General features: G+C 39.0%; 1 long non-coding RNA gene across 2 annotated transcripts; it reads left to right on the forward strand.

Moving 5' to 3' along the window:
• Positions 1-216: 216 nt before the first annotated feature.
• LOC140619813 (uncharacterized) lies at positions 217-27,535 on the forward strand. 2 transcript variants are annotated; one of them, XR_012019615.1, is made up of 6 exons: positions 217-387; positions 13,537-13,605; positions 15,308-15,480; positions 19,576-19,710; positions 20,907-21,090; positions 26,863-27,535. It is a non-coding gene; the product is annotated as an uncharacterized lncRNA (long non-coding RNA). The 2 variants fall into 2 exon arrangements; XR_012019616.1 differs by lacking the exon at positions 217-387 and adding an exon at positions 1,466-2,016.

Below are 27,535 nucleotides of genomic sequence, written 5' to 3' on the forward strand. Positions count from 1 at the left end.
AAATCCATCATCATGACGTCAGTTAAACATCCATTTATAACTTACTGGAAAACATATAATAATACAGTTATGTCTTAAGAACAGGCCATGTAGGAGGATCCTGGGAAAATGGGGTAGGAAGCACTGGGAATGTTTCCTTCTCTATACAAGCATTGCATGTGCAGAATGAATGTGATGCAAGAATGCTGGAATTCTGGAATCTACAGAAGGCTTGGACCATCCCAGGGAAATGTACTTGGACAGTACACTGAGTTAATGTCAATTATTTCAGCTCTTAGCCTACTGGCAGCCACTCACCCCCACCCCTCACCCTCACCCCTCAACCCATGTCAGGCAGCTTGCGTGTGTTCTCCTGGAGCACCTTTTACACAGCTAGTGACAGTCCAGGTGAGTAAACAAGGATCCTGGCCTCTGAACATCAGGGATCTTGTGAGGACTGCTGCTTCTGAGCTCAGAGCTGCAAAGATGGATGGATGGATGGATGGCTACTGTCATTGCAAATCCCTCTACGCCTTGTCCAAAGTGCCTTCCAGAGGACTTAAAGAGCCAACTTCCTTTCCTCCTGTATATTTTTTTCTGTCCTGTCTTGGGAGCCAGACATCAAAGACTAAGACATTCATAAGCAAATGCATATACAGGGGAAATAAGAAAGTCACTGCAAGCCCAGGACAAGGTGCACACTTAGAAGAGACTACAGCTGACCCCACAGACTGATCTGCACAGAGAGCCCGCAACCAACAAACAAATTAATAAAACAGCAAAACTTGGAAAAGGACAAAAATGTGACTTCCATATTCACATTATTAGATTCAAATGTCAGTTTTTCAGCAACAACAGAAACCAAAAAGTATACAAAAGAAGAAGAAACTATGGCACATTGAAAGAAAAAACATCAACAAATCTGTCCCTGAAAAAGATCTGTCCCTGAAAAGGATCAGCTACACAGAGACTTTAAAACAACAGTCTTAGTTAAGGGGGCTGAGGAGCTGAAGGAAGATATGGAGAAAGGCAAGCAAATGTTGTGTGGACAAAATGGAAATATAAGAAGACAGAAAGCCTGATATGCAACCTTTATTAGAAGGATTCAAAGGCAGATTTGAGCATGCAAAAGAAAGAATCCATCAACTTGAAGTTAAAACAATGGAAATCACCAAGGCTGAGGAACAACAAGGGAAAAGATTGAGGAAAATATAAAAGGGAACAGAACCGAAGGGATCTGGAGACCATCAAGTAGCACAACGGGTGCATTGTGGGGGCCCCAGAAGGAGGGCAAAGGGCAGAAGGGATATTTGAGGAAATAATGACTGAAATAATGTATTTTATGAAACGTATGAATATAAATAAGCTCATGAATCTCGAAGTAAAATGAACTCAGAGACTCAGAGACTCACACTGACATGCATTATATTCATTTTCTTTCTTTCTTTCTTTCTTTCTTTTTTTTTTGAGAGAGAGAGAGAGAGAGAGAGAGAGAAAGAGAGTAGGGAGGTGAGGAGAGGCCAAGGGAAAGAGAATTTTAAACAGGCTCTATCCTCAGTGTGGAGCCCAGTGGGCTCGATCTCATGACCCTGAGCCTAGATCAAGAGTCTGATGCTTAACTGAGCCACCCAGGAACCCCTCATTATACTCACTTTTAAAAACCAAGGGAAAAAAAGACAGAATTTTGAAAGAAACAAGAGAAGCGATTACATACAAAATATCCTCAATACAATCATCAATAGATTTCTTATCACAAAGTTGAGAGACCAGAAGGTCATAGACTAGTATAATAAAAATACTAAAATAGATAGATAGGCAGATAAAATTGTCAACAAAGAATCCTCTTTCTGGAAAAATTGTCTTTCAAAGGTGAGGAAGGAATGAAGACATTCCAGGATAAAGGAAAGCTTAGGGAAAGTATTACCACTGGATCTGCCTCATATGAAAGGGAGTCCTGCAGGTCAAAATGAAAAGACACTGAATGATAACTCAAAGTTATATAAACAAATGAAGATCACAGTAAAGGTGAAGACACAGGTAAATACAAAAGCCAGTGTTATTTTAAGTTTTGACTCCTTTTCTGTTTGTTTTACATGATTTAAGAGACTGACACATTTAAAAAAAAACATAGTAAAAATATTACTGTAACGTTGGTTTGTAACTCCATCCTGTTTTCTCCATAAATTCAGAGACTAACACAATTAACGTAATTCTTTGTGTTTTGAGACACACAATGCATAAAGACTTTTGTGACAGCAATATCAAAAGAGCTATAAAGGAGTAGAGCTTCATATGTTATCAAAGTTAAGCTGGTATAAATCTGAATGCTATAATTTTAGGATATTAAATATAATTGCCATGAAACCACAAAAGATACAGTTATAGAATTTACACAAAGGATATTTGAAAGGAGTTCAAGTATTTATTGACAAAGAAATAAGCTAAATACAAAAAACTGATGATATTCCAAGAAATAAATGACCAAAGGGGGTTGGTAAAAGCAATAAGGCACACAGTAAACAAATAACAAATGATAGAAGTGGCTCCTTATCAGTGATTATGCTAGATGTAAATAGATTAACTCTGATCAAAAATCAGAGGTAAATAAACAAAGATTAAAACAAAATATGATAACCTACCTATGTGCTATGAGACACTCGAATTAGATCTAATGACACAGATTAAAAATAAAAAGGACAGAAAGAAAATAAAATAAATAAGATATTTTACATTAATAGTAACAAAAAGGGAGCAGGGGTAGCCATACTAATATTAATCAAAATAGATTTTAAGTCAAAAAGTAAGAGATAATTATATGTAATATATATGTAACAATTATAAACATTTACTCACCTAATAACAAACCTCATGTGTGTGTGTGTGTGTGTGTGTGAGAAAATTGATGGAATTGAGATGAGAAGTCAATATTTCCACAATAGTAGTTGGAGACTTCAATATCCCACTCTCAATAATGGACAGGCCAGAAAAAAGGAGGAAATAAACGACATGAATAATACAATAAACTAACTAGATTTAAGATATATACAGACCACTGTGTGCCAAAACAACAGACTACAAGCTAGTCTAATACATTTGGAAAAATTTCCAGGTTAGGTCATACATTGGGCCAAAAAGAAGTCACAATAGAGTAAATAGAAATATGAAATATCAGGAAAATTCACAAATTGATGGAGTGGAAAGTAAACAATACTTCCTGTATTATTGTGTTCTTCAATTCCTTTATTTCCTTATTTCTCTTTTTATCTGGTTGTTCTATCCATTATTAAGAGTGTTTTTTTTTCTAAGATTTTATTTATTTATTCATGAGAGACAGAAAGAGGCAGAGACACAGGCAGAGCGAGAATCAGGCTTCCTGTGGGGAGTCTGATACAGGACTCAATCCTAGGACCCCGGGATCATGCCCTGAGCCAAAGGCAGATGCTCAATCACTGAGCCACCCAGGTGTACCAAAAGTTAGATACTGAACCAGTGGATCAAAGAATAAATCAAAAGGGAAATTAGAAATCACTTTAAAAAAAAAACAGTAATACAGTATACTGGAACTATAGGACACAGAAAAAAATGATGCTAAGGGAGAAACACATAGCTTAAAAAAGCTTACATTAAATAAACAAGAATGATCAGGGCACCTGGGTGGCTCAGTTAGTTAAGTATCTGGCTCTTAATTTCAGCTCAGTTCATGGCCTCAGGATTGAGATATGAAGCCCCACATTGGGCTCCCTACTCAGTACAGTTTGCTTGAGATTCTCTCTCTCCCTCTGCACCTCCCCCTGCTTGCTCTCTCTCTCGAATAAATAAGTCTTAAAAAAACAAGAATGATCTCAAAACAATATAACATAGCTTAAACTAGATAAAGAGCAAATTAAATTCAAAGTTAACAGAAGGAAGTAATAGATTAGAGCAGAGATAAAGCAAATGGAGAACAGAAAGAGACAGAAAAATCAACAAAACCAACACTGATTCTTTGAAAAGATTAATAAAGCATTTTTTTTAAGATTTTGTTTATTTGAGAGAGGGAAAGACATATGACAAACTAGGGGCAGGGGCGAGGGAGAAAGAGAAGCAGACTCCCCACTGAGTAGGGAACCCAATGTGGGGCTCTTTCCAAGACCCTAGTATCATGACCTTAGCCATAAGCAGATGTTTGAGCCACTCAGGCGTCACAAAAATTAATAAATCCTTAGCAAAGTTGACTGAAAAGAGGATTCAAAGTACTGAAATCAGAAAGGAAATTAGGACATTAAAACTGATATTACAGAAATGAAGAGGATTATAAGTGCATACTCTAATTGTATGCCAATAAATCATACAATCTGGATGAAATAAACACATTTCTAGAAACACAAAACTAACCAAAAATAAATCACAAGAAATAGAAAAATCTGAATAGACCTGTAGCTAATAAGGACAATTAATCATAATCAAAACTTCTAGCAGTGGAAAGTCCTAGACCTGATAGCTTTACTGGTAGACTCTACCAAACATGTAGGAGAGAATTAACTCCAGTTTTAATTCTCATATTTTTAAAATAAATACTAACAATAACAACAATAATAGAAAGGAAGGACTATTTCCTAATTCATTCTTTAAGGCCAATATTAATTATTCTGATATAGAAACCAAACTAAAACACTATAAGAACAAAATACAGACAAACATGAACACTGATCCAAAAATCCTCAGCATAATACTAGCAAACAATAATAACCAGAATATTAAAGGGATTATACAGCATGAGCAAATTAAATTTATTTGTGGAATGCAAGGATATTTCAAATAAAAATAGATCAATGTAATACACATCAAGAGAATGAAAGACAGAAATCAAAGGATTATCTTAATTGATGCCATTTGACAAAGTTCAATATTCTTTTATGATAAAAAGTATTCAACAAACTAGGTACAGAAGGAAACTACCTCAACATATTAAAAGCCATATATGAAAATCCGCAGTGATCATCATGCTCAATGCTGAAAGATTTAAAGTACTGCCTCTAAGGTCAGGGACAAGACAAGAAGGCTTGCTTTCACCACTTCTATTCACTATGGCATTAGAAGTTCTAGCTATGATAATTCAGGAAGAAGAAGAAACAAAAGGCATCTAATAATAAGGAAAGAAATAAAAGTGTATCTGTTTACAGGTAATTTATATATAGAAGAATCTATTCAACAAAAAATATGAGGCCAAAGTCAACCACCATAAATAAGTTGCATTTATATACACTAACAATGAACAATCTGTAAAGAACTTATACAATGAAAAGTATAAAAAAAACTGCTGAAAGAGATTAAAGAAGACATAAATAAATAGAAAGACATCTCATGTTCATGGATTGGAAGACTTAGTCTTATTGACATGTCAATACTACCCAAAGTGATGTACAGATTTAGTGCAATCCCTGTACAAATCCCAATGATATTTTACAGAAACAGAAAAATTTAGAAGATTTCTTCACAAAAATATAATTAAGAACATGCATGCAAATTTTTGCATGTAAACATCCAGGGTGTCTTGTATCTCTGTAAGAGTTAGGGGACCTGAGACTAAGAATCATTGCATGAAACCAATTAAATGGCAGTTTTACAAGAATGTTGCTTTTTCTCAGAAACCATATTCGCTCTTTTGATAATGTCCTGATGATGATATAATAATATTATATCAATATATATTGATATATATCAATATATAATATACTCAATATAACTAATAATATTATATCAATATATATTGAGATATATCAATATCTCAATATTATTATATAATATCCATCATGATGATCACAAGGGCATCATGGGTATCTGGCAAGCGAGAGAAGTTCTGGGCCGGGGTGGCTGTAACTTAGGGTAGTTTACTCCTGAACTGAGATTAACGTCAGTAACATAGGTCCTCACCTAAACCATCCAGGTCTTCTCACCTATAAGCGAAGTGGTTTCATTCATCTCGAGGCCGTATTTCTGAGCAATACTTGCCTGTGGTGCTATCATGACATTTACAACTCTAACCAGATTACCCACAGAGCACTGCAGGTAATTTATGACTCGTGTGTCTCCAGAACCATCCATGTGCTGGGGAAAGAGGGTGAGGGTCCCATACATTATCCCTCACCCTCTCTACACTCACACTACCCACTTTGGAGTCCTATTGTGACGATCCCAGAAACACCTGAACACACTATTAAAGCTCAAAACACTATTTAATGATAATGAATAATATTACCACTTGCATATTGTGTAGTGTCTTCCACAGCCCCGACTGTGGTTTGCAGATTTTTTTCCCCATCTAACCTTGAGAAATGCCTTATGAGCTAGTGTGGAAATCTCCATTTTACAAAGTTATGAGCCCCAGAGAGCTGAGGTGCCCTGTTGATGAATTACAGACATGGGACGTGAGCTAATACCAATATCCTTTCACTATTCACTCTAAGATATTATTGGCACTATCCTATAAAGAAATACAGAAAATTAGATTCTATTTTTAAAAGTAGAATCAAATCCAGTGCCTTCAAGATATTGCCTCTACATTATAATATTTGTGATTTTGAGCCACAATTAGCAAATGGGATACGGTGAGGAAGAGTTTCTTTCCTATCAACTTGAACATACCATTTGAAAACTTTCTTAAACTAATTAAAGTTCTTTCAACAAGATGATTTGTGACTTTAAACCCTGCTCAAGGTTTTTTGAATAGCTCATTAGTTAAGTTCTTTCTAAACTGCCTCTAAATGGTATCTCACAGAAGAGGTTTACGGAGTCAGGTGTTTGGTTTTGTGCCACAGCTCAAGGCACAAAATTCTCACTCTCAGCCAACATCACTCGTGTACACCCCCTTCCATAGTGCGGAGTCAAGGCTAGAGAACATTCCTCCCCTTTGTGAGAACATCTCAAGCAGAGGTGACCACTGAATGCACACACCCAAGGACCTGCTGCCCGAGGAAAAGTTAAGTTTCTACTCCGCTGAGACACTCAAGTCTCGGTGTTCACTGCAGCGGGGTATGCGAGTTACCAAATACAGCTGTTCAATTCTTAAAATTATCTCCTAATTATAAAAATATATATATTTATATTCACAATGTTCATCAGCAAAATCTGCCTTTGCAATCGCATTTCTGGATAGTAACGTGGCCCACTCTCCACACTTAAAAAGAAGTCCTCAAAGAATAAATATGTGTCAATGTTTTTTTTTTTTTTTTATTACAGCATTTAAGCCCAGGCAGTCCAGGCAAAAGACAGACTGAAAAATGGAACAAGACAGAAAATGCAGAAACTCACATGTATTAACGACAATGCAGTTGAAAAGTATGTGGTTTTCTGCCCCAATTAATTGCATTAGATCTTTCTGCTATCTCTATGAAAATGTTTTATTTTATTTTTAAAGATTTTATTTATTTATGAGAGACACAGAGAGAGAGGCAGAGACACAGGCAGAGGGAGAAGCAGGCTCCCTCTGGGGAGCCTGATGTGGGACTTGATCCCAGGACCCCAGGATCATGGCCTGAGCTGGAGGCAGACACTCAACCACTGAGCCACCCAGGCATCCCTGGTGCCCAATTTGATTAATTGTCATAAGAAGGCTGATTAAAACCATAACAGGGTATCTCTAAGGCCTCACCACAGAGGCTTGAAGGAAGCCGCAGGGATATCCAAGGACTGGATCTCTTTCCGAGAATGTAGAGCTTGGTCATGTCACCCTGGGTACCATCTTCATGGTCGACCTAAGCAGCACACACACATTGCCTGGGACCCAGCAGGTCCCCCCCTTGCATATACTACACACAGGTGCAAAGAGAAGATCACAGAAACAGAGGCATAAGGATGTTCATAGAAACACTCATTAAAATATCTCAAACCAGAAAAAACCCAAGTGGGCGGCAACAGTAAAAAGATGAAGGAATGTGGAATTCAGACAATACTACTACCCAGTGATAAAATGAATGTTCTTCAACGATAGTCCAAATCATGGAGGAATCCTAAAACCATGTGGAGTAAAATAAGCCATTCACAAAATAGGACATTCTGTGATTTCATAAAGTTCAGAAATAGATGCTGCTATTCTAGGGTGTTGGAAGTCTGAAGAGCGGCTACCCTTGGTGTGGTAAACTGAGGCAAGGTAAGGTTGAAGGGTGCTTCCTGGTGACAGTGTTTCTTTTATCTGCCGCTGCTGGTTACCGACGTTCACCTTATAAATTTTCATCGTCATGGACCTTTGTGTTCTTGTATTAAACAGAAAGTAAAAATAGTCAAATGCTACAAAAAAAAAAAAAAAAAAAAATCAGCCAGCCATGATTCTGTTGTGTGGTTTCATCCGAATTTGTAATCTGTGACATTCATATTCTAAGCACAAAGTTCAGAAATTTGATAAGCCTCTTCTAACGGTATTTTTCATTACATACAACCTTAGTGTTTACTGTGCTATGATTTGATTTTAAAAGTCTCCAAATAACCTAAGATAAAGGGATATTTGATAGGTGCCAACCATCGAAAATAGTTTCAAATGTATGAGCAATAATGTTTCTGCAAATGAGATAATAAAAGATAAAACGATGTAGGGAATATGTGCACCTCATCAACAGAACATTAGCTAAACTATCGAAGGCACAGGAGACATTTATTTATTTTTTAAACCATCAAGCCTTAGTATAGGACCGATGGGAGCCAGAGGAAGTGATATTTTATCACAGATGAAAAGACCCAGAGACAGTAACAGAGAAATAGGCTTATTGGGGAAACTGAGGTACAGGATGACATGACCTGAGCCAAAATCAAGAATTGGATGCTCAACTGATGGAGCCCCCAGGCGCCCCAGTAATGGCATCTTAAAGTCAAGTTCTAATAAGAGTGCTGGGCACTCACTCACTCTCCCTTCCCCCTGCTTGCATCATTCCCTCTGAAGGAACCCACAGCCATGTCATGAGCCGCTCTATGGAAGGCCCATGCGGTGAGGATCTGCGGCCTCCTGCCAACAGTTCTGTGGGTGGGCGTGGAAGTGGAACCCCTAAGCCAGGTCAGGCCTTCAGATGATTGCAGCGTTGGCTGACTGTTTAACTGCAAACTGGTGAGAGGCTATTCTATCCCGTAGGGGCTCCCTTCCTACCCCCTGATCAGCCAAAAGTAGGCCGAAGTATGCTTTTCCTATCTTCACTGGAAATGCATGCAACATTTATTTTTATTTTTTTTTAAGATTTTATTTATTCATGAGAGACACAGAGAGAGGCAGAGACGCAGGCAGAGGGAGAAGCAGGCTCCATGTAGGGAGCCTAATACGGGACTCAATCCCAGGACCCCAGGATTACGCCCTGGGCCGAAGGCAGGTGCTAAACCGCTGAGCCACCCAGGCTTCCCCAACATTTTTTTAATTATGTTTTTAAAAATGGGGTAACAGTTACAATAATCGATCCACAAAATAAAACATAAGTAATCCTAATACTACTGACTCGCTTTTACCTTTATTTGTGGGCTAATCATAAGCATTAGAGACAATTGCTTTAAAACTACATGAAGTGTTGATGAAGCCATTCACATCCCTCTCCCTGATAATAAAGTGCTTCCTTTCTAGACAGGAGATAAGGCACGACGCGTATATGGTCATCAGACATCTCACGCAGACCTAAGAGATTTCTCTTAGCAAACTTCCATAAGCTGTCACACTCTTGCAAGCTGACTATAATAAGCTGAGAATATTTCAAAACAGGAGCTAATCAATCCTTTCTCATGGTGCATAAGCATCGCTAACCCGGTTGTTTATTAGATTCCGACATCATGATCCTTAATAACAACAGTGATCTCAGAAGTTGCGTATTGCCATCTTTTGAGTCCTGTAGCTCAGATGCCAACCCTAGTCTCTAGCACCTGGCACCTCTGCAGCTGGCACAGCAGTAGAGACCTCAATGCAGAATTTGACACTTAAAAAAAAAAATCCAAGGATACACCCATCCTCTTCAAAGTGTTTTCCTATGGTTTTTGCTGTGTGTTGCTGTATCTCTCATTTGATTCTATAAAAATTTCATAGGGGAGTTCGTGGGGGGGGGGTTACTTTCGACATTGTGCATTTCTGTGTGTCTCTCTCCTGTCTGGAATCAGGAGGACCTTGGAAAAGGCAACTGTCTGTGTCCCTCTGTCCCAGGCCACCGGCTTTCTTATCTCCTCTCCACCTCCCTTCCTCCACACTCATATAGAGTTGGTCACTGGAGCTTTAATATTCTTAACCTTCTAAGAAAAGTTTAATAGTGTTCACTATTTCTTCCAAATACAGGGTTTCCTAAATAGTGATTCAAGCATAAAACTCTTGATAAGTAAAGATTAAATCTATGTGGGGCGCCTGGCTCAGTTGGTTAGGTGTCTGCCTTTGGCTCAGGTCATGATCTCAGGGTCCTGGGATCGAGTTCTGTGTTGGGCTCCCTGCTCCTCTCTCTCCCTCTGCCTCTCCCTCTGCTCATGCTCATTCTCTCTCTTTCCCAAATAAATTTAAAATAAAAAAAAAGATTAAGTCTCCTTAATGTCTTTGTTTTCTGTTAGTTATGACTTACAGTTGAATATTCCAGATGTTTATTCGATACAGGGCAAAACACCTCAGAAATCGTATCATGAGCAAAAAATACAAAACATTCCTTTTCTCTTCTGAATAGATCTCATTTTTGTCAATAGCTCCATATAAATAAGAGCAAGGAATAAATTTTAAAAGTTCAAATCATATCATTTTATGCTAAATTAAAAAAAAATGTCAACAGTATTGTCCTGACATACGCATGTGTGCACACACACGTAAGTTACAAACACACACAAACTCCTCCAATTTGGCATATTTACAAATTAAAAATGACTACCTTTAAGAAGTTCTGCAGTCGATTTCCTTAGAAATTACCTTAACTCACCCTGGAAGCCTAAGAAACTCTAAAACTCTGTGTGATCTTAAAATATGTCCGCGTTTAGTATTGATTGCTCTATCTGCAGAACAGATAGCTCTCAGAATCACTCAGAAAGGCCCGTGTCTGCTGGAGTATACAGTCTGAATTCTAAAAGGTATTTGCCATTATTTATAATTTGTGGAATGGATAGCTAATAATATCTGTAATCTTGGTAGTTCTGAGAATAATACTATAGTCTACACAGTAAGACTTAATCAGTATTGGCTGAAAGCCCTGTAAGTACGTATAATGTGCCCTTTCCACTGCTATGAATAACTCTAAGAAAATGTCACTATTTCACATTTGGATCAGGTGTAGTGCTCACTGAATGCTTTACTGAGACCGTACGAATGTGATACTTCTACGTAGGCAACGACAGGATGCTTAAGGATGATGTGTGTTGAGATCATTAATTAGGAAGCAGACAGATGTTGGTATCCTGGGGAGTTTACATAAAACTCCCATGTATTACTTGTGATACAGCTTGGACGGGTCCTCAACTCACTTTTGAGAGGAAGGAACCACCAGAGGAACATCACAGACATGCCTGTGGTCGGAAGGTCACACACCCTTCCCTTCGTCCCAGGGTCATTTTCAAGACCTGTTATGTCACAAGACCTGTTATGTCATCAGATTTGCGTGTATCCACAGTGTTGTTAGATAATTAGTGATGGAACCTCATCAATGAAATCGAGTAGGAGTTATTGACACAGAAACTTCTCAACGCTTGGCATACTCCCCAGGAGGAAACCCAGCTCTTCAACTAATATGTAAAATTGTTCATAATGCAGGTACCATGGCTCTCCACTCACTTGTAGGGGCAATTTCCCTTCTATCAAGCAGCTGGCTCTCTACATCAACTGGTTCCAATAAAATTAAAAGATGCCCTAGGTCTCTGTAAGTAACAGAGCCACCTAACACATGGAAATTGATAAGGTGTATATGGAATATCTAGAGTAGGCAGACCAGATGGTATTTGTACAATGCAAAAAAAAAAAAAAAAAGTGGTGACGCTGAGAAGAGCATTTCTTGGGCAGGACAGTGGAGCATATGAAATAGTGTTTCGCTTTGCACGGCGTCAAATCTCCGACAACAGACCAGACTACACACGAACTAGAAGCATAACATAGAATATACCAGAAGATGCTATAATGTATCTTTTTTTCCAAGTAGATCCATTCCCAAATCTTTAATTTTTGATTCCTATAAATTTAAAAGTCAACAGCCCTGTTCCACTCAGACCTCTTCCACTGCAGCGTGAAATCATTTCATCTCTTACTGTACTGATTGCACGGTTATGCCCTGTATCTAGAATGACCACAGCAATGGGCATCCGGTTGTGTACAATTTGCAGAGTTAAAGGAGGAATATCAATAATTACATCAGAACAACAGGTGTAAACAGGGCCTGTCCTGAGACTGAGACATATGGCTATCCCAATGAACCAGGTTTCTCTTTGGATAGGAATCAAAATGCTCAAATACTGCCAACAGTTTGAGAAATATCAGGGACCAGCCATCAAATGATACGGGCACAACGGGGTGTGATCAGAGGAAAAACTTAGATATTCTAAATGTTTGCTGTGTTGTAGGCCGTGATACCCACTTGTGGGGAAAGTTTGCAAATAACCAAAGAACCTCAGAAATGAATGCTTTTCCTTAAATCTCATGCAAATGAAGCTTCCCTTTGTCCTTTTAAAGTAAACAAGGGGACACAGAGGCCGTCACATAATCACTAAATTACAAAGAACAGATGTGAGCCATTTGCGGGTAAATGTGCATGCTGGCAGAGAGGAAACAAGATAAAACAGCACGCGCTGAACCAACCAGATTGGCTTTTGAATGACTCATACATGTGTGATTACTAAAGACAGCAACAAAAATAAAACTGTTCACTTGACTAAGGCTAATATACTTTAGTTACTTTAAATTAACTGCTAATTATGCCATCTTCTGTGCCATACATCCCTTTTTTGACAGCCAAATAGAAATGCACCTTTTCAGAAATTATAGGAGCAAAGACCACCACTGGTTCCCTTGGGGTAGGTCATTACTGGTTTTGTGACCAACTGTTCTTATGGATCAATGCGTGCTTTCCTAAATCATAATTTTTTTTTGTATTCAGAATCACTTCTATAGCTCATACTCATAATTAATGGTATATTTAGTGATCTTTACAAATCTCTTAGTTTGATGTATTTTTTATTATTATTATTTTTTTGGAAATAAAGCAGGGAAGGATATTATCTTTGAAGTAAGTACAACTTAAAGGCAGAATTGCTGACCAACCTCCGTTCCCCATCCTTATTCCCACACCCACTGCAGCCTCCAACCTGCAGCCCATCAACAGGCTCGTTCCCCTGAGGTTGCTTCTCAGCACGCCAAATAGAAAACATGGGCCTTGGTCTTAAATTATGTCATCACTTTATGAGTGTAAACATGTATATGTTACAAGAGATAATAGTTAAGTCTGTATTTATTACAGAGACTACACGCTATGTGATTTTGGGGCAGAGAGAGGGCTTTCCAAAGTTTCATTTGAATTTCAGCAGTGGAGCAAAATCAGGGTTCAGCCAAAATGATAACAAGGGCTCACTTGGCAAAACCCCCTAACTTTTCCCACTGCTTCTCTCCAGCCACCAGGGCCTTGTGAAGATGCCCCATCTGACACACCATCCCAGAAGCTCAGTCTTCTCCAAACAACTGTGAGTACTGCACAGGAAATGGATTTAAGCAAAATTGAGAAGAGATGCTAATGGGGGTTATATACCCTCCAAGGGAAACCATGAAGTATTTTTTATGTAAGCACCTTGCTAGATGAGTGTTCCCTAAAACACACCTTAAAAGTACTGCTCCAGGGGCACCTGGGTGGCTCGCATGGTGGAGCATCTGCCTTCAGGTCAGGTCATGACCCCAGGGTCCTGGGATCGAGTCCCGCATTGGGCTCCCTGCTCAGTGGTGAGTCTCCTTCTCCCTCTCTGCTCCTCCCCAACCCTCTCCATCTCTCAAATTAATAAAATCTTTAAAAAAAAAAGCACTGATCTATAGTTTCTCCAAATCAGAAAGGCTCTCTCCTGTTCATGTCTAGAGGACATCAGGGGAAAGAAAATTTAAGTTAGTGCATGGTAGTGAGACTACACCATGATAAGTATGTTTTAGTAGCTTTTCTGAGCCTAGTCCTGAGCTAGACAGTAAGATTCAAAACACAATACAGGGTGACTGACCTCAAGAAATTCTTAGTTCAGTGAGGTTACTGTGTTTCTCCTCTAAGCCAATAAAACTAGGTCTTTTTTAAAGAGATATTTTGAAAGCAATGTCATTCATAAAAGGGAATTTGACAGATGAAATACGGTAATATTTAGTTTGGACACACGAGAACGTATTTGATTCTTTTTTAAAAAAAATATTTTATTTATTTGAGACAGCAGGCCTGCCAGCAAGCACGGGGTAGAGAGGGAGAGGGAGAGGATCTCAAGCTGACTCCCTGCTGAGCAGGGAGCACCATGTGGGGATCAATCCCATGACCCTGAGATCATGACCTGAGCCAAAACCAAGAGGAGGATGCTCAACCAACTGAGCCACCCAGATGCTCCTTCATTCTTTTCTGTTTTTCTGACCTTCAAGATCTAAAGTCCTCACGGGAACTAGGAGAGACATTGGTGTTTCTCTAATTCCCTCATAAGCATCCAATTCCACTCACATTTGTATCAAGAAATATTTGTAATTGCAAATAAACCAAATTGAAAACAATCAGAAAAATAAACCTTTATTAGAGCAAATGTGCATGGTAAATAAAGCTAGTCTTATTACTTTTCCATTTGTGATGCCTATAAACAGAGAAATGACAGAACACTAGAACTGTAATATCTGGTAAAAATCTTTTATGAAAGGAGTACTATCCCTCAAGTAAGACTTTTCCTTACTTTTGGCACCGGACAAACTCCCAGACTAAAGTCAAATCAAAGTCAGGATTTAGACTGACCTTCCCATGGTGACGAATCTAAAGTTCTCTCATGCATGGTGCCTATAAAATTAAGTTTCTGGACATTTAATTTAAATTAAATTTAGCAAGCAAGCAGTTTTTGAGCACATTTCATATGCAAAGCATGATGATGTCAAGCATTGCCAGAAAAATAGAGATAAAAATTCTGTTGAGGTGTGAGTCTTAAAAAAAATACCATATAAAATACACGTTAAAATATCAAAGCCATATTGATAAAAATGCTATTTTTCCATACAAAGGGTTTTGTTCATTGCAGTAGCACAAAAGATTATTTACTTATTTTAAAGGCAATCTAGTATAGCTGAAAGAAATGGTATTGGTTATACAATCTTCATCTCATATAAAATAATGTGATTTTTGTGGTTTCCTTTTTAATGTTTCTTGACTCGTTTTCCTATTCACAGAAATTGAGCAGCACATTCAGCTCACCAGAATTACCAAGTTAAGCTTTCAACAAATACTTATCTACTAAAGTCAGAAAGACATACAAGACTATCTGTGTCCATTAATTGCTCCATTCCTCTGCAAAGTTTAAGGAAATATGGGAGGGCACTGTGTTACATAGCATGATGCAAGGGTAAGACAATCTTATCTTTATTGATCTTATCGGAGTTGAAAAAATAAACATGTGCCACATTAAAATGTGAATAAATACTATACAGGAAGTTCTGGTTTTTATGGGATGGTAATCATCTCACCCAGGATTCTGTGTTTTATGGGGACTTAGCAATAAAAACTGCATCTACCTTGGGACTAAGAAATTAGCCAAGTGAAGATGTAGGAGATGGTCAAGGAAGCAGATCCTCAGTACTGAGCAGGGTGATTCTTTTTGCTATGCACCCCAGTCCCTGACCCCCTGAGTTCAAAACTGGCCTCATTTACATTAACGATCAAAAAGAAAAAAAAAAAAAAGTAAAACAACAATCATGGAGCACTGGGGTGGCTCAGTAGGCTAAGCCTCCGAGTCTCGATTTTGGCTCAGGTCTTGATCTCAGGGTCTTGAGATCAAGCTCCATAGCTGGCTCTGCATTCAGTGGGGGGTTTGCTTGAGATTCCCTCTCCCTGCTCCCTCTGCCCCTCCCCACCCCTGCACTTGCATGTGCAAGCTCTAAAATAAATCTTTAAGGGCAGCCGGGGTGGCTCAGCAGTTTGGTGCCACCTTCAGCCCAGAGTGTGACCCTGGAGTCCTGGGATGGAGTCCCACATCGGGCTCCCTGCATGGAGCCTGCTTCTCCCTCTGCCTGGGTCTCTGCCTCTCTCTGTCTCTCTCTCTCTCTCTGTCTCTCATGAATAAATAAAAAAAATCTTTAAAAATAAATAAATAAATCTTTAAGAATAAATAAATAAAAATAAACATAAATCTACCTGCCCCACTTGCAAATTTTCCTAGAGGGGATAAACCTCACCAGAGTAGCCAACAGTCGCAAATGCCCAGAGGTATGAATGCAGCACGCCTGGGAAACAGCAAGCAATCTGTACACAACACGCATCGCCTCAGTGATCATCAGAATCTCCTGGAAACACTACAATGTTACATTACACTACTGTTGTTGTAGGACTCTGTCTTCATAATGTTAAAAAAAAAAAAAAAAAAAAAAAACTGGATAGACTTCCTCCAGGACAGAACACTCTACTCACATTCATCTCATCTACATTCACTCCCAAGACTTAATAAACACTAGGAACACACAATACTCCTTGTGAGAGCTTTGAAACGTTACCCGGATATAAGGAAACACATTTTGGAGAAGAGTTTATCACCTACATGATATCAGTTTTGATAGACAGTACTTATCAACAGCATTTACAAAGGTGATTGCAAGTTGGGAAAGCTTGAGAGGAGGCTCTACCTGTAAAAAGGAAGGGTTTCTGTGAATTTGCAAAATGGGAGGGTCTCCAGGGGCTTATCAATGTTCTAGCAAGAACCAGTAACTTGGAGATCGCAGCAACCCTCCCAGGCAGGTAGGCAGAGAGTCAAATACGTGTCTTGGGGATTCATCAGAGGAAGGAATAACTTTGTGCTGTCAGGAGCAAAAGCTCCATCCTTGAGGGGTGATGTGTTGGACCTTCAACAATTTGGATAGACGACCATTCCAGATGGGAGTAACATTTGCCACAGAAGGCCCAGGATTTCTTTAGTCACAATGAAGTCAACTGGTTAGCTGGAACAGGTCTTTCTATTGGGGGAAAATCTAGTGGTAGATTGAGAACAGGATTCCTCCTATAAATGGGAAATGGAAGTTGGGACATGCACTAAACACGGAAGCATAGACTTTCATGGTGGTTACATAAACACTGAGCGTGAGTGTGGCCAGAATGTACTAAAACAAGGAAGGCCAGAACAGGCAGGGATCGAGGACAGAGGGTCACCCATGGTTATCTATGTTGCTGAGGAGAGGACCAGAGAGGACCTCAGGTAATCTTGTGGATTAACTGCAGCTGATGACAAGCAGCATCTACTCGAGAGGGGCCAACCCCAGACAAGGAAACCACTTACAGGTCCATATGGATTTCATCTCAAATTCATAAATAAAGAAAAGATGTACCTGTATATGCAAGAAAACAAGATTCTGCTCAGTCACTACCATAAATACCAAAAGGGATGAGGGGGCTGTAATATTTTAATCATTAATTTATTTTTGAAATGCCGGAGTGCCACGCTCATTGAAGAAATGGAGGGAGAGGAAGGATGGCCGGTACATGGCACCTAACTGGCATGCCACAACTTTGTAGAAGCTTAATTAACAAAAAAAAAAAAAAAAAAAAAAAAAAAGAATAAATGAACTGAGAATTCATCTGACCCATAATATAAAGATACCATAGAAGGGAAGCTCTATGAAGTGTACTCCTAGTTAATCACTACGATGAACCATGTTAACATCTGCACAAAGGCTGGACTCCGAGTACCAGCTAACAATCTTCTGTCGTCCCATCCGTGGCCTGTGAGGCCGTTTTCCCATCCTAATCACCATATATAAGTTGGGTTGCTTACGCACAGGTTATTTAAAGCAGGCAAATGACTTCTTTTGATATTGACTTTGGTGTCAAAGTCAGTTTTGGGGTGTGCCACAGAAAGGGCCAAGGCATAATGGTTTTGGTTTTCCTCCACCAAAAAGCATGGACTATGTGGCTGCTTTTCCAGTGCGTGTGCTCGAAAGGTGCCAAATCTCATTAAGGAAGAATAAAACATAGATGGTCCGGGATTGATGTTTAAGAAGAGTTCTAAGTGAAGAATTCTATGATTAAAATTAGTCAAAACTAGTGATACCTACAATATAGGATGTTGTTATAATGAATTGTGACTTCCTGAGACAGTCACATCATCACCATTGGTCTTTACTTTCTTTCTTTAAAAAATATATTTATTTATTCATGAGAGACACAAAGAGAGAGAGAGAGGCAGAGACACAGGCAGAGGGAGAAGCAGGCTCCCTATAGGGAGCCCAATGTGGACTCGATCCCAGGACCCCGAAGTCACACCCTGAGTCAAAGGCAGACAGTCGACCACTGAACCGCCCAGGTGCCCTGATCTTTACTTTCCTTCCTTCTTTTTTTTTAAATTGGAGTTCAATTTGCCAAAATATAGCATAACACCCAGTGGTCTTTACTTTCAACCATGTTTCCCATAACCCTCGTGTACCCAAGTTTTTCTAAAGTTCCCATGTTAAATTTTGTCTGCATCATCACTATTTCTACATAGAAAACTCCTGTCACAACATCTAACATCTTGTTCTTTTAATCTCTAAATGCAGAGGGGAGGTTTTTTTTTTTTTTTTTCCTCTCCACCTAATTAACATATTCGACATTAACATTTGCCCTTGAAAATGACACCCAAAGTAATGGAAAGAAAATTTAATGAACACCAGTAAAATAGGAATAGAAGCTTTTGATTTTTTTTTTTTAAAACTACAGTCCTTTACGTGAAACTTAGAAAAGTAAGTAACATTCAAAAGTAACATGGAAATAATTATAATAGTTTTTAAAAGTGTAGCTTGAAGTAGAAGGCTTTAGCTCTAAAGAAGCAATATCACATTTTAAGTCTATATTTATCAAATTGAGATCATGGCTGTTACACACTTGCATTCCTTAGGCAGTTATTAAAAACGGTAACAGTTTACAGATAATTATTTCCTAAGATTTGAAGTTTTCATCTTTGCTGCCCTTTATCTAGAAGTCTTACTCAAAATGACATCTGATAGTGTATGGAACTCTGCAGACAACCAAATACCATGTAGAAAAATAAAATCAATCTTTAATTCTCTACTTCTTATAAGAAAATTCACGATTTAATTACATAAATGATAAGTATGTTACCCACCGGACTTGCAGGATTTTGAGCCATGCTACTATGAGAAAATTGGACATCAAAAGAGCTCTTGCCCTTGGCTTCTCAGGTGCCACCGTGTACGGAAGGTGATTCTTTTTGGCTTCTATTTAAGCTTATCTCTCTGTCCTTGGTTTTTAAAGCAAAGCTTCCTTTCCACAAGGGGCAGGGATGTTTCATCTGGCGTTTGACTTACAGTATCTGAATCATGTTCCACTTCTATTTGCCAGAGACTCTCAATTTTAGCGTTGATTACTCAGAGAAGAAGGTATGTAATACTCCTGCATGACCTTTCAGTAATTAATATTTTAATTTTTTTGGCTTTTTTTCAACTATACTTTCCTACAGGCTCAAGATTCCAAATTCGATATCACTCTTCTTGTTCTTGGGGAGACAATGTACCCGTTAATGGATTCTTCAAATAAAATTGGAAATAACACCAGAAAATATAGGCCCTGTCTAAAAATGGGTTAAACATTTCAGGTACATTATTCATCAAAATTAGTGGCTCCAGATTTAGCAAGTAGGTCAAAATGAGGCATTAACATTTTATTTGGTGGGATGTGAATAGTAGAAACTTCTAAGGCTCAAAGTTAAATATTTGCTTCTTGGCCTAAGATTATTCACCTATTAAAAAAAAAAAAAAAGCTAACTGTTTAGCCAAATTTTAAAAGAACATTCTTTCCGAATAGTAAGACATTTAAGTGTTTAAATGATGAAGAACCACCAGTATGAACACTTCACTCATCTACAAGAGTGTCACAGCTGCAAATGCTCTGAACCTCGCAGTAAGTTTTCTCTTTTTTTTTTTTTTTTTAATATTTTATATATTCATTTGAGAGAAAGAGAGAGCAGAGGGACAGAGGGAGAGGGAGAAGCAGGCTCCTCCCTGAGCAGGAAGCCTGACTTGGGACTCAATCCCAGGATCATGACCTGAGCTGAAGGCAGACACTTAACCAACCGAGCCACCCAGGTGCCCAGTTTTCCCTCATTTCAAAAGACAGACTGGAAATCCTGTCACCAGGAGACTGCAGTACACCCCAGGCCTGGGACGTCACATCCTCAAGGCAATTTTGTGACAGCAAAGAGAGGGAAGCATTATTCTGTAATCATTTTCTTTGCTATGGGTTATAAGGATTTTATTTTCTACATTATACTGCCTCTACTGAAGAACAGAGGAGGGCTGTATTTCAAATTCTAACACGTTAAAATAAGTTATTCACTAACTCGTAGTCTGGAAAGGAAAACAGGTCTTCTTGAGGTTTATCTTTGAAACAGGATCACTTTGGTTTGCATAAACTTTTCTATGCAAGATAGCCTACTACTGCTATGTTTCCAAATCTCCATAAAAGACTACAGAACAGGGGATCCCTGGGTGGCTCAGCGGTTTAGCACCTCCTTCAGCCCAGGGCCTGATCCTGGAGACCTGGGTTCGAGTCCCATATCAGGCTCCCTGCATGGAGCCTGCTTCTCCCTCTGCCTGTGTCTCTACCTCTCTCTGTGTCTCTTATGAATGAATAAATAAAATCTTAAAAAAAAAAAAAGACTATAGAACAAAGCATTCCTCTCGTATGCATTCGATCACTACATTGAGCTCCTGGCGGTCGGTACGCCTTGGTTTACCTTGGACTAACTTGATTAGTATGACTAATCAATATTCTCATATGCTGTTATTGTAGCATCCTTTCTGAAGCATCTACTGTGAAAGACACTATCCCAGTGACTGGCAGGGGTTTTCAAAAGGAGGTAGACATCAAACCTGTCTTCAAGCAGCTTATAGAACATACTTGAAAATGAGACAAATACCTAAGCAGCTATCAGAAGGGAGAAAGATCAACGGCCCCGGGAATTCAGAAGAAAGAGGTCAGTATTGCAATTCGATGTAATTCTCAGACTTTGTTCTGTGCATGTTGTGAGGCAGGAATAAATCTCTCTTTAAAGGAAACTCCACGTTTGAAACACTACTTCACTTGGCAAAGGAGTTAAAGGCAGTTGCTTAACTTTCCATGGACTGATTTTTTTTTTTTTCCCCATTTTTGGTAAAGGCTCAGAGGCCAAAGTACCAATATCAGAAAAGGAACTGAATGATAGCAAGGAAGCCTAGTATATAACTTTTACCTCCCATTTATATAGCTAAGTTGTTTTAAATTCAGTCCTCTAAACCAGATTGTTGGGATCCCTGGGTGGCGTAGCGGTTTAGCGCCTGCCTTTGGCCCAGGGCGCGATCCTGGAGACACGGGATCGAATCCCACGTCAGGCTCCCGGTACATGGAGCCTGCTTCTCCCTCTGCCTGTGTCTCTGCCTCTCTCTCTCTCTCTCTCTCACTGTGTGCCTATCATAAATAAATTAAAAAAAAAATTAAAAAAAAATAAGTAAATAAACCGGATCGTTAGTGAAAATGTTCACATATTTTTAAATTTAGCCATGTTTTAAGATTTTATTAACAGATATGGACATTGGGGCAAAATTATTGGCTTAGAAGTATATGTATATATTATACTTTTCATATTAAAGTATGTTTTAGGGGCCCCTGGGTGGCTCAGTTGGTTATGTGTCTGCCTTTGGCTTAGGTCATGATCTCAGGGTCCTGGGATCGAGTCCCGCATTGGGCTTCCTGCTCAGCGGGGAGTCTGCTTCTCCCCCTCCCTCTGCCCCTGTTGCTGCTTCTGTTCTAAAATAAATCCTTTTAAAAATAAATAATAAACTATCATGTTTTAATTGGGGAAAACCAGTAATACTAATGGTCTTGATAATTAGAAACTAAACCAGTATAGCCTAAAAGTCAACACAATATTAGAAATATTTTAGGAAAGGAATGAAAGTATATCTGTAACCATTTGTTTCCGGAATGAAACACAACGCTTTCATCAATTCCATAGCTGTAGACAGCATTGAGTGAATGGATGAAACGACCAGAACTGCAATCCATGAGCTTGGCCAAATGAGGTGTAACCACCTATAGACCAGCACCTGCCCTTTGAACAGATGTAAAACGATCATCTATGTATTCTGTCCATCCATTACCTATGCAGATGTCTTTGGGTTTGGGTCATAATCTCTTATAAAGAGAACTGCAAATGTAACACAGCACATCCCATAGACTCTCTGATCCACCCTTCCAGGCTCCAGGATCAGCACTTAAGATGCAGATTATTTTCTAGCTCAATGCATGTTACGCGTTCTGAGACTTCCGTAAGTTGTGCTATGGATGAAAGTTTGCTGACTTCAGCTTTCTTAGATGGTTTGTTTTTGCTCTTATATGGAACTCTTCAGTGTTCTAAAATCTGTTTATATCCACTTTCCTCTTCCTGGTACTTATTTTCATTATCTTTTCTCATTTCTAGCCAAAGGACACATTAATTATATTAAATATCAAAATAAAATTATACTCTCTCACCTATATTTTTCTGGCTTTCTTAAAGCTTTCAGGATATTTATTCCAATAATAGGTGAATCATTTTGTTCCTAAAACTTCAGAATTGTTTTTGGCCTTTGCTCACTAGCAAAAACATTGAACTGTGGAGACTGTGTCTGTCTCCCTGTGGATTGTTCATCACTCAGATAGGCTGAAAGTCAAAGTACAAGAGAAATAGAAGTCTCCCTCCCCAAGTCCTGCCTGCCTGTCTCTTATTCCTATTTTTCTCTCTCCTTCCCAATATCCCATCACCTCTTCCTCCTGAATCTACTCTACCAATTCTTAAAAAAAGAAAAAATAATAAACATTTTTTTGGGGACACTGTAAAAATATTAACTTATTTGTTCATTGCCCTACTCAGTTGTTGTGATGTTTTGGAGAAACAGTCACTTGGGCCTATTTTTTAGAACAAAACCTTAACAAACATCAGAGTGCCAGGCACAGGTACTCAACCATGTGAGATGATGTCATATGCGCTGATACATGTGAAGGTGATATGATGCCATGTATGTTCATACATGTAAAGAGGAGATGGTATCATGTATATTCATATGTGTGAAGGTGAGATGGTGTCATGTGTTCATACATGTGAAGGTGAGATGATGTCTATTAATGTTTTAATCAAGAAAACAAATCTTCACTTATTGATTGAACATTTCTGTCATCTGTCCACATCAAGCATCTACATTCCATACAATGGAATATTCCTGAGCCATTAGAAATGACAAATACCCACCATTTGCTTTGACATGGATGGAACTGGAGGGTATTATGCTGAGTGAAGTAAGTTGATTGAAAAAGGACAAACATTATATGGTCTCATTCATTTGGGGAATATAAAAATTAGTGAAAAGGAATAAAGGGGAAAGGAGAGAAAATGAGTGAAAATATCAGTGAGGGTGACAAAACATGAGAGACACCTAACTCTGGGAAATGAACAAGGGGTGGTGGAAAGGGAGGTGGGGGGGGGGTTGGGGTGACTGGGTGATGGGCACTGAGGGCGGCACTTGGCGGGATGAGCACTGGGTATTATGCTAAATGTTGGCAAATTGAACTCCAATAAAAAAATTTTAAAAAAAGAGCCTACATTCCCCCTACAGATAGAATAGTAAAGAATCCCTCCATTGGCACCCTAAGGCACTTGGTGAGTATAGATGCTTTCCTCAATGTGATTATTCTCCTAAAGTTCTCCTGTAGATGTCCTAACAGTCTAAAGGTCTGGAACCAAGGTTAAGAAGACAATTTAATGAAAAGGTAAAAACAAAGAAGGAGAAAGTTGACTATATGTGTGAAAAAGCAATACATGTGAAATATATTGTTTGAATTTAGTATTAGGCATTTTGTATTTATAAACTTAATAAATTGTGACTTATCCAGTACATAGTAAATTGCATTTCACAAACGTCAGTTCATTTAATACTTTTAAAAACACTACTTCACGTAGGAGCACATTAACACAGAGATAAGTAATTTTCCCAAGACTGTATAGCTAAATAATTATCAAAAGTATAGGTCAAACCCACGTAGTAGGACTCCAAAATCTCACCCTTAAATCCTATACTGACCTACAATTGCCTTGGTCCTTACTGTTTGAAAACAGGGAGTGTAGCTTGGCTTTCTGAAAGGTTAGTTCCCATGTGTGCAGCAGTGCTAATGAGTTTATTACAGAAAAACGGGGAAAATTAGGAAGCACCCAAAGCAATCTACACAGCCAGTTCAATTCCTATAAATACCAACAGCATTTTCACAGAACTAGAACACTACTAAAATTTGTATGGAATTATAAAAGACCTCAAAAAGCAAAAAAAAAAAAAAAAATCTTAAGAAAGAAAAAGCTTGAGGGATCACAATCCCATATTTCAAGATATAGTACAAAGCAACAGTCAACAAAACAGTGTGGTATTAGCATGATAATAGACACATAAATCAATGGAACAGAGAGTCCAGAAATAAACCCACTATTATATGGTCAATTGATATATGCCACAGGAGGCATGAATATACAACGGGGAAAACACAGTCTTTAATAAATGGTGTTTGGCAAAAGAATGAAACTGGACCACTTTCTCAGATCATGCACAAAAATAAAATCAAATGGATTACAAACTTAAATGTGAGCCATGAAACCATAAAAATCCTAGAAGAGAGCAAGGGCAGTAATTTCTTTGACACTGGCCAAAGCAACATATTTCTAGATAGGTCTCCCCAGGCAAGAAAAACAATAGCAAACAAACTATTGATACTGCACCAAAATAAAAAAGCTTTTGCACAGTGAGGAAGGACAAAATCAACAAAAGAAAAGGTGACCTACTGAAGGGGAGAAGATAAATGCAAATGACATACCGATGAGGAGCTCCTACCCAAAATATAGAAAGAACTACAACTCAACACCAAATCAATCAACCCATCAAATCAATCAACCAAACAAACAATAAATAAATAATCTGATTAAAAACAGGCAGCAGAGGAGGGGGCGCCTCGGTGGCTCAGTCGGTGAAGCATCTGACTTTGGCTCAGGTCATGATCGAGCACTGTGTTAGGCTCCTCCCTGGGCGTGGAGCCTGCTTAAGATTATTTCTCTGCCTCTCCCCCAACCCATCCCTGGCTCATGCTCTCTGACACACACACACACACACACACACACACACACACACTAGTTTTGTTTTGTTTTCTTAAAGGGGAAAACAATAGAAAACACAGCCCTAATTTTGTTCCCTTTGGCTGGTGAACATCAGACTTCCCATACTGTTTCTATCACAGAAAGCAGTCGTTCTAGAAGAGCTAAGAGTGTTGACAGCAAAGAAAAAGCAATAACCACCCAAGAACAAAGCACTGTAAATGTCGGCTAAGCAACCAAGGAAAGTCAGTAACTTATTGCCAAAAGAGGATAAAAGAAGTGAGACAGAGATAGGCTGGTGCAAACTCTTAGAGAAAAGTGACTCTAATCAGAACTTGTGCCCATACAAAAAAAAATAAATGCATGCCCATTACCCTCAATCTGTCAACTTCTCATGAAATGACAGGCATGGTACGGAGGCAGGAAGAATTATAGAGTGAGTGCTTATTGTTGCAGTTGTCCAAATACTCAGTGGCCAATAACAGATTAAAATAACCCTAAAAATATATAGGGAAATTCAAAAAAAAAAAATATGTGAACAAATTGGTTTGAGGCCACAGTTTAAAGAGTTTAAGAGCTCTCTGATACTACAAGCCAGATGATAACTAATAAAGGAGTTAAGCAGAATAATAGTCTCCATAGGAACCTGGGAGTATATTACATTACAGGAAAAAAGAGAATTAAGGTCTGTTCATCAGCAGACGTGAACGCAGAGAGATTATCCTGTACTGTCCTGATGGGCCCCAAACAATTATGGGGGTACTACTGACAAGTGGATGAGGAAAACAGAGAGGGGGCCAGAGCCACGCAGCGTGAGAAGTACTCTCTCTACCCACCTCTGCTGGCTCTGAAGACAGAGGATGGAAAGGGATTCTCAGCTAGAGTGTCCAGAGATGCACACAGCCCAGCTGATGTCTTGCTGTGAACCCAATGAAACCTACGTCAGACTGTTTCCTGTGCAACTCCTAGGAAACAGATCTGTGTCATTTAAGCTAAGTTTCTGGAAATCTGTAGAAAATTCAGGTGGTGGCCATGAATCTCTCTGTAGGAGCTGCATCCTGGTGCTGGGAGTACTGACTAGGAAATCAAGTCCATGGCACCATGAGCTGGAGTCAGCTGTGGAGAAGAGGAGGAGCTCCTTCGCCACTCTTCATAGGTTGTCCTTGGGCTCGGAAGCAGCCGCCTCAATCTCTGTGATGCTCACAGTCACTTACATTACTGTGCCTTGATCCCCATTTCCTGTTGCCCTGAACTACTTCTTATAGTTGAAAACACACCAGATTGGGCTAAGGTAACTGGAGCCCATGTCACTCCCTCTTGTGTTGGAGAACCCAGACGTTTATGTCCATAGGTAACTTGGAGTAAACGTGCTTGCGAGAGCACACAAAAAACCACATCCAAGAATATACACAATTATGTGTTAACCACGTGCCGTAATTGCAAATGTAAGAGAATACAAGTACCGGTTATTACGTAAAAAAGCATTAAGAAAGCAGAATGTTTCATATTCCCAGTGCATTAGATAGATAAAATGGCTCCTTAATAGGTAATAAATGGGTATCACATGATAATCCAATGACTTGCTTTCATTTCTTGCAAAAGCCTGCCTGTGGAAAGAGTCTGAGGTCAGTCGTGGACTGCATTGTTCGACTCACCACCTACGCCCTTCGGGAGTGTGGCCACGATTTTGAGAAGATATGAAACTCTTCTGATTTTGAAGAAAACCATGTCCCAAAAGTTTAAACCGAGACTCCCTCGTAACATTCCACCAGCGTATGGTATGATCTGATATATTGTAGCTTACTTTGTAAAAATCTAATATACTGATGTTTTAAGATTCAACCTCAAGAGCGCCTGGGTGGCTCAGCTGGTTGAACATCGACTCTTGATTTCAGCTCAGGTCATGTCCTCAGGTGGGGTGGGATCGAGCCCCATGTGGGTTCCACATTGAGCTCCATGCTCGGTGCGGGGGGAGTCTGCTTGAGATTTTCTCTCCCTCTGCACCCTCCCCCACCCCGCTCATGCACAGGTGCATGCTTTCTCTAAAAAATAAATCGTTAAAAACAAAACAAAATTTAACCTCAAAGGCAGGCTATGAAATACTCAAGCTGTAACTATCTCAAATGAAAACTCTCAACTTGTGGTTGATTATAAATGAAATTTTAAATACCCATATTCTGATGGAGAAACAAATCATTATTGCCCAATGAATTTGACTTGAATTATGTAATTTTTGGTAAGAAGTAAATAAATATCTCTTCCCTGTCTGTTTTCC

This window comes from Canis lupus, chromosome 27 (genome assembly GCF_048164855.1).
Source record: "Canis lupus baileyi chromosome 27, mCanLup2.hap1, whole genome shotgun sequence".
Lineage (NCBI taxonomy): Eukaryota > Metazoa > Chordata > Mammalia > Carnivora > Canidae > Canis > Canis lupus.